We start from the raw sequence: 12,365 nt of genomic DNA, 5'->3' as shown, positions 1-12,365 counted from the left end.
TCATTGCCTGACTGATCTACAAAGTGACCTTGAATAAGTCATTTAGTTTTTCTATGTGCTTGTACCCTTACCATCCTCACCTTCACCCCACCTCTTTGGGCTGTAAATATTCAGCACTGAACCAGTTTTAGGCTTTCACAAGGGAAATTATTTGGTCGGGCTATTTAAACATAGCAAAAGTCATGCATATATTCTGAAATAATATCCTAGCAGGCTAGGGACATAACTTCCAAGGGTATGTTTTGTGTGCTAAAGTTTCCAGAGCTAGCAGGTTGGATTAGTGAAGTGTTATTCTACCACTTCAAAATTATTAAAAATATATAAAGTTTATACAAAAGGAAAAAAGGCTTAAGCTGAGGCAATGGGACGGAAGCCCCAGTTGCATTGCAGAGGGAAGTGCACTGTAAACTTCACATTCAGATTGTATCAACTCAATTACATGTATGCAGCAATCTTGTCATTGTAAGAATCTTCTTGGTAGAAACTGAAACTCTAGGGCTAAAAACATGAAATCAATAGGCACAGTTATATCCACTTAAAAAAATTGTATTGATTTGCAGATAACAACAGCAGTTCATTCTTGCAGGATTACATGCCACTTCCTGTCATAAAGATTACTTCAATATGTATTGCATCTGAGATGGAGACTGTAGGGATAAAACTGCTTTGCTTTAATGAATAGTCATTTTACTCTGTGCATTAAAATGAGATATATGCCTTTAAATTTATCTCCAGGGATTATTTTGATTTCATGGGCAAACTCTGTGTTACCAAAGACTCTGCAACACTATTAAACTTTTAAATAGTCTTAGGTTGCCTTGTTTTTGCAAGTGCTTGAACTCATCCTCTCTTTGATAGCAACTAATTAAGCAAAATATCGTGCTCTTTCTGGTCTCCTCCACATCCTTGATTAGAGGGTTAACACCATGTTATCTTGGGTATTAGATGTTCTTTGCTAAACCTTGAGTGCCTACCAGCATCTAACTGTCTGTGCTTTGGAACAAATTTCTGTCGCCTTCTGGGGTTTAAGTTCTCTGTTCTGATCATGGTGGTCTCCCATTGAGCAGCTTTTTTCTTTTTTTTTTATTCTGGTGCTGTGATTCATTTGAAGCCTATTTTCATTACACATCAGTGATTTCATCTTTGTGTGTTAAAGTAACTTTTTTCAACTCTTTCTAGGTAATCTGGCTTCCCAGAAGTCTTCTGCTAAATGCAAGGGTTTGCTGTCCTGTTTACTGACTGTTACTCCTGAGGCTGATTTTGATACAAATTGTGGATATCACAGGGTAAGTGTGCAGATGTCTCTTTTTTTGTGGCTTTTCTTTCATGGTCTCTTCCTTGCTTACACAAACACAATTTGGACATTGCTCTCCCTTTCGGTGGCTGCAGCAAGTCTCTATTGCAGCACATGCAACTGAGCATCTGTGTTATAACAGAAAAATATTGTAATATGATAAATGCTAATGCTGGAAACCTGATCAGGAGTATTTTAATTTGGTGGTGTAGCTCCAAGAGAGAGCAAAGTTTTCTGTGTGTATAGGCCTAGACTCATGGGGCCATATCTTATAAAACTGTAAAAAGTTGTAAGAGGCTTATTTGGGTATAGTGAACTTTAAGTTTTAAGCTGATAAAAGTGCATGTATTTTTATATTCCAAATGAAACATTCTTCATAATGTACATAGTTAAAATATCTGTGAAGTTTGCAAGATTGAGTTCAAATATTTGGAAAAGGGAGATTAAAGGTTAGTTGGTTTCTTAGGGGCATGGGAAGGGAAAAGAAAGAACTGATTCCCTCTCTTATCCAAATCTACTATGCACATTACAGTAGAAACTTAAATACTTGACTTCATTGTTGAATGACTCTTGTGGAATTTTTCACCTCCTGCCTATGGGAGGAAAGTTCAATTTTGTGAACAGAGATTTGATTATTTTTTTTCTTCTTCCTCAGTCTTGATCTTGATCCCGCCTGCTATTTTTCTTGCTTATTCCCTTTTCTAGCTTCTTTTTGCACTTCTCTGTTTTTTCATTATGGAGCTAATCCTGTGCCTTTATGCTGTTTCTTGTCCACTTGGCCTCCTTCAACCAGCTTTCTGGCTTCTTCCATCCAGAAATGTCATTTTTTTGGGATAATTCAGGCTGGAAAACACCTGTGCAGTTGTCTAGGGCAGCCTCCTGCTCAGAGCAACGTCACTTTTAAAGCAGATTGCTGGGGACCAAATACAGTTGGGTTTTGAATATCTCCAAGGATGCAGACTCCAAAACCTTGTTAGACCTCTGTTACCATATTTCACCACCTCATGAAGGATATTTTCTTCATTTATAACCTGAACTTTTGTTGTAGCTTCTTTGTACTTGTCATATCGCTGCCCTTTCAAGAATAGGCTCACTCTGTTCTCTTTGTACCTTCCCTTTGGGGAATTAGAAAACACAGTGAGATCTGGGGGAGACCTCTGTTCTAGACACCACTATCCTCCACTGGACTTTCTCCAGTATATCAAAGCCTTTGTGTTCTGGAGGGCTCACAAATCCTTCAGGAAAGGGGAAGATTGCTTCCCTGGGCCTGCTGGCTGTGCTCTCACCAGCGCAGCTCAGAATGGACACACTTGGGTTTGTTCCAAGGGCATGTTGCTGGCTCAAATTGTACCCACTGTCTGTCAAGACTACTAAGTCCCATATTATTTTTCATATTTTCAGTTTGTTTGATCTTTCTTATACACTGTCATGCATTCCTTACTTCCAGCATTTGCTCTTTCTTCACAAGATTCCTTATTGAACACCTCAGTATCCCCAGTGCACCTTCATCACAATGTTTCTGGCAACCTCTTCCCATAAATGTGCATGAGCTACACTTTGGAAATAGTGAAACTCTCTTGGAAATTAGTTTATTTCTTTAACCTTAGCTAGCTTAAAGAAAGCTAGCAAGCTTAAAGCTTTCCATGTAAGTTTGATAATTTAAAATTCTTTTTCAATTCCTCTCATTAGTATATTCACAATAGATCAGGAAATTGTGTGTATGCTTTGGTGTGTACAAGTGTGCATGAGACAGTGTATTTAATCCTTTTTTCTGTACTGCCAGTACACAACCATAAATAGTGTATATAATAATAATATGTATATGAAACTTGCTGGAAATCAAGTCTGAGTTATGAACAAGACTTACTTTATATTCCTTCTTTATGTTTGTCCCTGCATGCGTGTGTGTGATGCTACAAATTGCAGATGCCAACAACTGTAATTGTAGTGGTAGTTAAATCAAATGTTCTGCTCTTTTTCTTTTTTTGGTGGCCCTCATGATGAGTAATGCATCTGCTTTTTCTGTATTTTAGTAGAGCCTGTATGTTGGGAGATATTCCAGAGAAGACGCACTCAGGAATACAGTCTCAGCCTTAGCTTGACATGATCAGATGGTTCTTGGGGAAAGGATATGTAGTCGTGTGTTCCTGGAAGCTTTGCTGTCTGATTCCATAGGGGAAGCACCAAGAGGACAGCAGTAGTCCAGTGCTGAGTTCATCATTACTAGTTTGGCCAGGGTGGCTGGAGCTCCTGTGCAAATCCCTCTGTTTATATCTGCCAAGGGTAACAAAAGAATGCACTGGAGTGCAAGTGGAGCAAAGAGGGTTAAACATACTAAGTCGGGGGAGAAAAAAACTGAGCAGAAAATAAGAGAAGCGGAAAGGAAAAGAAAATGTGCAGAAAGGAGGATAAAGACTTGCAAGAAAGTGTGTTGGTTTTAATTCAGAGGAGTGTTCAACTCATGAAGTAGTTACACTAGTGCAGCTCATACGGTGATGAGTGACAGTTTAATTCACTTTCTGTGGTGGGGAATGTCTAGTAAATCTGGCTTGTGATAAGTTGCCACATTGCCTAGTCACATCAGTATGAAGTGTCTGGGATAATCTTAGGCTGAATATCCAGTTACTGCAAAGTGATTTTGTTGGGCTGTAGGATGCCCATGGGTGTTTCTGCCATGGTGGCTGTGATCTGGTTATATAACATATGTGTAACAAAAGAATTAAAACTAGTAATTTGGAAATGAGAAGCTAGCTGTGTCCAGGCTTCCTCTTGGAGGCTTCTGTTGCATGAGAGAAATGGTTAGAAAAGGCTGTGAGTTTCAGGATGGACTCCCACTGTCTCCTTCTGGTAGGGAGCTGCACGTAGGAGTTGCACACTTGTGTGTCTCACCCGTTTTTGGGTATTCCTAGCTCAGCTGTTCCCCTTAAAAAGCCTTTTAACTCAATTTTTCTGAAGGATATAAATAGTATTTCTGCATGTTGACTGTAGCCCTCTATATCCTGACAGTCACGTGTGGTTGCAGTTTTTGTATTCCAGTTGAAGAAGTACTTAACCCCAGTGTTTTCTGGTTCAAACTGAATTAATTTTCACCCTATGCAGCATCTCTTACAATAGTGAGGGTGGTGGGGAGGAATTTGAAATGATGTTAAGAGCTGTTTTGGTGATGAAGTTATTTTAATAACTGTGGGTCTCCCTACACAGCAGACTGATTGTTTTTGGAGTATTTCTTAGGAGGAGAGGTCAGGAAGGTGTGTAAACTCTAAGCGAGACCTCAAATGACCACGTGTGTTTAGGAGCTTGAGCACAGTGATTGTGTTTTGCTTTTCATTTTTCACAGTTTTCAAGTGGGTGAAAGCAAAGATTTGGATTTGTTCCATTTTATCCCTTTCAGAAGAAGGAGCAAGCCAAATAAAGTAAAAAAAAAGTTAATCACAGAAATCCAGGGTCACACTTCTTGGGTGAATTTGATAAGCTTTGGGATGCAGCAGAGAAACCAAACACTAGTTTGCAGCAGAGAAACCAAACAGCAACCTCACTTGTCTTTGGGATGGTGTTCAAAGAACAGTTCAGTTTGGGAATGACCTTGGGGGGATTATCTTGCCCAAGCTCCTGCTCAAATCAGGCAAACTGCAGAGGCAGGGCAGGTTGTTCAGGGCTGTGTCCATGTCCAAGCAAGTCCTTTAATACCCCTGAGGATGAGGGCTCTGCAGCCTCCCCACACAGCCATTCTGCTGCTTAAGCATCTGCTCTCAGTTCTTCTTCCTTATCCCTTCCCAGATTTTCCCTTGATGCAGCTTGCACCTGTTGCCTCTCTTACTGCACACCCCAGGGAGGTTCTGGCTCACCACATGCTCCACACCTTTAACCATACACTAAATCATGACAGACTGGAGATGTATGATAATAAAAAGCTCAAATCAGTGCTTCCCAAGCACCTATGAGTCAGGCAGTATTTTCTGACTTTGCACCCATTTCTTGGGGTTTTTTTTTTTTGGTTGTTGTTTGGTTGTTTTGTTGTTGGTTTTGGTTGGTTGTTTTTTGGAGGGGGTTGGCTTGTGGGTTTTTGTGGGGGAGGGGTTGGTGGATATTTTGATGGGGTTTTTTTGGAGGGTTTTTTTGTGGTTTTGTGGGTTTTTTTGGTCTTTTGGTTTTGTTTTTTTTTAAGAGGACTCTGATTTTACTGTGCTGTTATGTCAGGGAGCAAGGATGGAGTGAGGCACAGACAAGACTCACTCTTAACATTTCCTTACATGCCAAAACAAAAATACCTGTGTTCATTTCTGCCTATGGATAATACATGTCAAATAGACATGGATTTAGTCACAGAGCTGGATATGGTTCCCATTCCTGTCTCTTCCACAGCTGTCTTAGTAATAGCTGTGCCTCAACTTCAATGCCTTTAAAATAGAGATTATGCACTCTTATTCACAGGAATTGTAGGAATGCTACAAGTCCTACAGTATCTTTAATGGTTTTAGTTACTTAGGAGAAGACTGCTATAAAAAAGGTTAAAATATGTATTTTTATGGTATAAACTATATGTTTGTACTTGTACAGATTTATGTTAACTCTATACTCTTTGTAGGCTGTTTTTAAACCTAAGAAGTGTTATTCTGTAATGCATTGTGTTACTGTACAAATTGGATGCTTTTATCCAAATTATGTGTTGGAAATCAAAGGTGACACACACAGGGGTTGTTAGGATAGCCTTTTTTCACACAGAAGATTTGGAAGTAAAAAGAAAGCTTAGAAACTTGATTCTTTTAAAAAAGTAAGTTCTTCTATAAAAGCAGTTAAGTATTCTTTCTGTCAGCTTTAATAATAATGAGCTTTTTGGTGCTGGGATGAGCGATAATTGCAAATGGCAAAAAGTCATCAGAATGTTGTTGCTCTGATTGCAGATTTTATTAATCGTAAAAGAAATGATTCACCTAGAAAGGCTCTTTTATAAGTACTCATTTATATGAAGATTTTCTGCCTAATTTATTTTGTTTTAAAAAAAAATTAAAAAACCCCATGAAACTCCACAACCAGGAACCTGCATAAATGTAGTCCTGTCCTTCAAAACCCTGATTATTTTGTCCTTCCTATCTAGTTTGCTTAAAATGTCATCTGTGCTCCTTCTTATCAGTGTCACCAATCTTAATTTTGCCTCCTCTTCCTCAGAAATGTACGTGAAGCTTCTTGGAATTATTTTGTAGTTGAGTACTGTGCATCTTCCCTGCGTGAGTTTCCTCCACTTTTAAAAAGGATGTTTATCTTTTATGAATGACTTCTTGGGTAGATGAGTTGTTTGGCCCTTTACATGTTTCTGATCTCATGATGTGTTGGGATTTGCAGATGTAAATTAAATTTTCATCTGTTTTCTCCCACTCCTTTTATGTTGTTTTCAACATGAGTCTTGAGTTAATAAAAAAAATGGAGCACATCCTTCACTGTAAGAATACAATTAGTCAGTGAGCCTGCCCTATGAGCTTAAAACAGGGTACATGCTAAAGTATCTCTTTAATTGGGGTTTTGGATGGTAAAGTCTTTGGGGTAATGGTGTAGCCTTTACATGTGCCTGCTAGAGAATTCATACAGAGAGCATTGCTATGGCATGAATATTCAACAGCTGCCTGCCCCTTATTCCTTATGCTGAAATATTAATAGAGCAGTGATTCTTCACCTAATCATGCTGAGATCAGGTGCCTGTAAGTAATCCTACTGACAATATCCCAGTATCTTGCACACAGCCCAGCCTTCTTGAGGGATCACACCTTCCTGGACCACACTGAAGTTGCTGTCAGTAAATCCACAACTGCTATTGCTAAAATCGTGATGGGCTCTGCTCCTGGCTGTGTGCCACCAGGTCATCCTTTCAGCCTGAGGGAGGACAATAACTCCAAGGGGGCAATAAAGCAGCTACTCATCACAGCAAAAGAGACTTCAGATGTGCAGATGGAGAAGTACTTTACTATAATGCCCATGTGACAAAGCTGTCTTTGAACTTTGCTGTATTGAGATCCTTCACCTGGCATTGTGATCACTTGGGCCTTTTCAGGACTGAGTTGCAGGAGAGTTTGTGGCAAATCCTCTAAGGAAGTGCAGAATTCCTGTGCCCTGCCATGCTTTGGGCTGTAACTTGAAAACAGAAATTCACAGGATTGATGTGGCAGACTTCTCAGTGTATTTTCTAAACTAATATTTAAAGTATGCCCCACTAATTCTGGTCTCAGAGTTGGCTGTTGAAAGTCTAATGTATTTTAACACAAAATTATGCAGGCTGAAGTGAAGTTGGGTATGGTAGTGCAGCAGATTCTTCTGTTTCATGTGTATTTGAAAGCTGAGAAAGCTTCTGCTGAAGTCAGACAACACTGGCTTGTCAAATTGCTCACGAACGAAAAGATTGCTCTTGGATGGAATTAATTTGCAGTATCTCATTTACTATCTTAGTTTTGTCATGAATTTCCCCGACTCGGCAGCCTGAAATGCCAAGTGAAAAAGTGTTTCAGTGGGAGATAATATAATATATTAAGAAAATGTTATTGATCACAGTATGCTTTTACTGGAAGATGACTTTTTCTGACTGGAACACCAGGGACTTTGCCTTGTTATAGTAGGAAAATGTATTGTAATATGCAAACAGGATTATTGTTAAGGTCACAGCAACTTTGTTTTTACATTCCACTTCTACTGGAAGCAAGCTTCTCCATAGCTAATGCTGTCAGCTGTGCTAGAGTAAGAAGAATTTCAGATTTGAACTTCCAAGCAAGAGATTGCAGCAAGTGTTCTTAGTTTTTGAAGTAGGGAATAAATACTGTTTTCCAAAGGTCAGGACTATAATTCGATAGGGATTACTGTAAGCATTTCATTATGATGATGGACTGCTTTGTGGTGGTTCTTTGTCATAATCAATTAATGTATGTGTCCTCATCACACATGTGTTTTATACATACCTTACAGACAGAAAATGTTGCACATTTGGGTTTAGAGTGGCTTCCATACACAAGGACTATGAAACACTTAATTTTTCTATGTGATGTGGGAAGATAACTGGGTGGAAGAGTCCATGTTGCTCACAGACATCTTATGTGGGTCCATGGACATAATTGCCCTGCCAAGCATGAAGGCATAAATTTGTGATGGGGTGCCCAGTACAGGCAACTTCAGAACAAGGACACTTTTAAACATGCTTGATTTAAAGAGGGCTTCCACTGCATAAACAGGAACTCAGAGCCATTAAAATCCTTCTTGCAGTGAGGTTGCTTTCTGCTGAAGGGCTCAAAATTTCCCCTCAAGGGTAAGCATGTCATTAAGATGATAATTCTTAAAGTTATTTTGAGCTATTTCTAAGGAAACTTATGTAAAGAACATTCTGCAAAACTTTACTCTTCACTAAATCTTATATCTGTGTGATATAAGTTATAGTAGTAGCCATGTTAATTTAGACTGGAAACACAAACAATCTTGGAATAAATCAGGGATGGTTGTACTGCAAATCCAAGAATATTGTCTTTTCTGTGTTAGTTTTCCTTTTGCCCTGCTCCACTTGCAACATATCCCTCCAGTGGTTTTCTCTGTTTTTGTTGCAATAAATCTCCACTTCAGTGAATTTGAAGATACAAAGCTGTCTGCAGAAATTAATCTCTGGTACGGTAGTGGGTTGCTAACCTGCTCAAGGTTTCCACATGGCAAAATGATTTCTTCACTTTAAGGAACCATTTCCTGCACAGGCAAAGCACTGTTACTAAAATGGTTGTTATATTCTGAAATTTAATTGTATTTCTTTGCAGGTTTTTCTAATTCAGTTTGTACAATGAGAAGTTGTTGTAAATGAGAGGAACAGACCTTAGTTGTGTGCAAGACCCATTTCCCTGCTCCTCTTTTGCAGACTCCTCTTCTAACATGTGCAGGAGAGAGATCAGTTGTGTTATTAAAGCAAGCAGAATGGAACGGTTTAGATTTTGGCTTTTAAAAGAGTTAAAAACAAAACCACAAGTCCCTAGATTTTCTTTTTGCCCGTTTTAGCTGCAGGAGTTCGCTATGGATTATTCAGCACAAGAAACATGACTTGACATGCAAGTATAGTAAAGGTTAATTGTTGGACTTCCTGCAAGAATGAATCCATTGTTTGTACTTAGGATGTTTAAAAATGCACAAAATACTTTCTACTTTCCTTCATGGCTTAAAGAGAAGCAGAGTTACTACCATCACTTCACTTCCCAGTCCTCATGGGACCTTGGTTTAAGGCAACTTGGCTCACAGGATCAGCTCAGCTTGTGTGGATGCCTGCCCTGTGGGACTCGTGCTCCTGAAGATGCTTTATATTGCCGCATGTTTTCCTGCTACTTGGCAGGAAAACGATGCTCAGCCTTTGTAATTCTCTTCGTCTTCCCAAGATGTGCCAGAGCTCACCCCACTCACAAAGCCTGTCTTGTGCAGACACGAGTCTCCAAAAGGCAGTGGCAGTTCAGGACGGCTGGGAATGTGTTCCTGTCAGCTGTGTTCAGTAAGGATAGGTAGAGTTTCAACACGTGTTGTTTAAAAACAACTCTATGAACACAGCTGTTCAGCATTTCCTTGCAGCCTTTTGTGACCAGCTCTCCAGAATGCTGTTTAAAATACTACTAGAATCAGCTACATCTGGCGAACCCCTTGGATGAACTCAGGTATTAGTTTGATGTGCCTGAAAAGATGAATTATTTACACATAAATCCATTTAGTTTTCATGTTCCCTATCTTCACGAACTGAAAGACAAGTGGAGGGAGAGAGGAAAAAGAAGAACGTCATGGGAGAACAGTTCGTGCTGTTGAAATCATAATTAAGTTGTTTTATTTGGTTTCTTTAATGGTTCTTGGTGGGCACAGTAAACACAGGGAAGGTATGGTTCACTTTTACTGCATCTTGTGCTGAGTGTGAGAATTCAGTTGTAAGCAGAAAAGACAACAGTCTATAAAATCCTTTTGTATGTTTCTAGAAGAGTTTGATATAATGACATGAAAGGTATCTCTTAATCTGTGCATCTAATTGTAATGCAGTAAAGAACAGCTTATCTGCTTACAAGTGTGTGAGCAAAAACATTTACGCTGAGCATTTATGGGGACACAAAGAGGTGTTTCCTGAAGAGCAGAAAAGGCTTTCTAATTTGTTTTTCCTGCTTACGGGAGTTTTGGTTTTTTTAAAAAGTCTTTTACACAGAAGAGATAAATTGAAAGACGCGGATAAATTGGAAGAGGTGATGGGGTTGTAGTGGGAAAATCATGGCCAGATTTGAATCTTCCTTTGCTCAGTCATAAAACTGCTCCTGAGCTGCTTCATGTCCCCATGAGACATGGCTCTGTACAGCCTGACTTTGAATAATAGAGTTGCCATTAGAGTCCAACATAAAAAAGATGATTGGCTGTGTGCTTGATTTACGGGAAGGCAGCAGTGGTGAAGCATACGGTACACCAGGGGATATTTATGCTGCTAATGCTTAAAACACAGCCCAGTGTTTTGCGTGCTGGAGATGCTTTCAAATGGCAAAAACAAAGGTGCGAATGGCAGTAAATCCAGTTATTCTGATAGTTGAATGGCCCCAGATCAAGATCAGGCTGTGCAGTCTCTTCAACATGCAGAGCAAGTCTGTTAAAGCCCCTGTTTAGTAACTGCCTGTTACAGGATTATCAGCTTTGAATCAAAGAAAATAATTTCAAATATGTTAGGATTTAGGGTATATTGTTTCATTTTCATCAGTTTCTAATGCAAGAATTATTTTTTCCAATTTATGTGCAAATAGGCTTCCAAAATCTGTTGCTGTGAACTGAGATTTTGTCAGATTTTTTTCCTTCATCAAATTACTCCTGTTCTGCTAATAACTGTCAAATTGCACCTCAACTCAGCATTTTCTTGATTTATCTTCCCTGCAGTAGCTAACAGTAGCTCTCTGAGGTGTATCACTTGGCTGCTGTGCAAACAGGCTGTTCTTAAGGTACTGAGCTGTGCATTTAAATTTTTTTGAAATGTTACAGCAATTATATTTGATTCTTAGAAGAAGAATTCATTGTTGGCTCAAACTGGATAAATTTTTCAAAATGTGGAGGTTTTTTTCTCAGATGTTCATAAGCTGAGCGGACATTTGGCATTCATCATTCTGAGATGCCTAAAACAAAATATTAACTCTATGTTTTTAGTCTGTTTTTCTCCTAAAGAAAGTATTAGTCAGATCTTTCTGCTAAATAATACATTCTGTTCCATTTGCACAAATTCATCCCCTTTCTATGCTTCTCCAGGAAAATTCTTCATGGGGAGGAAGGTCCTGGAGAAACTGTTTTGGGGTTGGTTAGTAGCTCCCTTTATATAAAGATGTTTGTGAGGGTTACTTCTGGCTGCTTCCTTTCTAAGGGTGTTTCTAATTAAAGAGCATTTGCTGAGCTTGGATTAATTTTGTGTGATACAGAAAATTCACCTGTATTCCCTGAAATACCATTTCTAAACAATTTTCTGCATTTAAAGCAATTTATTTCTCTCAACCCTCTATTTGGGGAAAACAGCTAGAGGAAAAAAAAACCCTAGTTGTCTACTAAGCCTCTCCATGCAAAGTGCATATTAGCCTTTCTCCACTCATGAAAGAACTCACAATTTTATAGAAGTTGCTTGATACTAAGAAAATGTAGATGCACACCTGTCTCTATGTGCTGTGTGGACTTGAACCAACAAGATCCATATATCCAAATTATAGTAGCTTTGTCTAGTGTGAATGAGATGCTACTTACATTTTCAGGTAAAAGAAATCAACAACTATTAATTTGGCAGAATTATTTATTTCTTACTGATGATATTTTCAGTGTATCTAATCAGAGCACTCATGAATAGAAATGAAACAATTTAAATAGAGGCAGTGTACATTGTATGATCTTGTTTTCTCAAACTGTTCCATAATGCAGTGAATAAATTTATCTGTTCTACTGAAAAGACTTCTGCAGAAATCATGCACAATGCTTTCACCTCTATTATTAAATACAACTGTTTTATAACTCTTGGAAGATGGTTATTTCTGCTGCTGCTACAGGCATCTGGAAAAAAATGTTCATTATCGGGCAACAGAAG

The 12,365-nt window shown here is 38.8% G+C and overlaps 1 protein-coding gene across 2 annotated transcripts in view; it reads left to right on the top strand.

Annotated features, from left to right (window-relative positions):
* The window catches only part of KLHL29 (kelch like family member 29), a 389,461-nt gene that overhangs the window by 64,675 nt on the left and 312,421 nt on the right, over nucleotides 1-12,365 (top strand). The window contains exon 2 of one of the 2 annotated variants that reach the window (XM_066547162.1): nucleotides 1,180-1,286. The gene's annotated coding sequence lies outside the window, so the exon portion shown is untranslated. Of the gene's footprint in view, nucleotides 1-1,179; nucleotides 1,287-12,365 lie in introns of those variants that run through there. The other variant, XM_066547161.1, reaches the window with a different exon arrangement.

Source organism: Molothrus aeneus, chromosome 3, assembly GCF_037042795.1.
Source record: "Molothrus aeneus isolate 106 chromosome 3, BPBGC_Maene_1.0, whole genome shotgun sequence".
Lineage (NCBI taxonomy): Eukaryota > Metazoa > Chordata > Aves > Passeriformes > Icteridae > Molothrus > Molothrus aeneus.
This window is presented reverse-complemented; position numbering and strand designations above follow the sequence as displayed.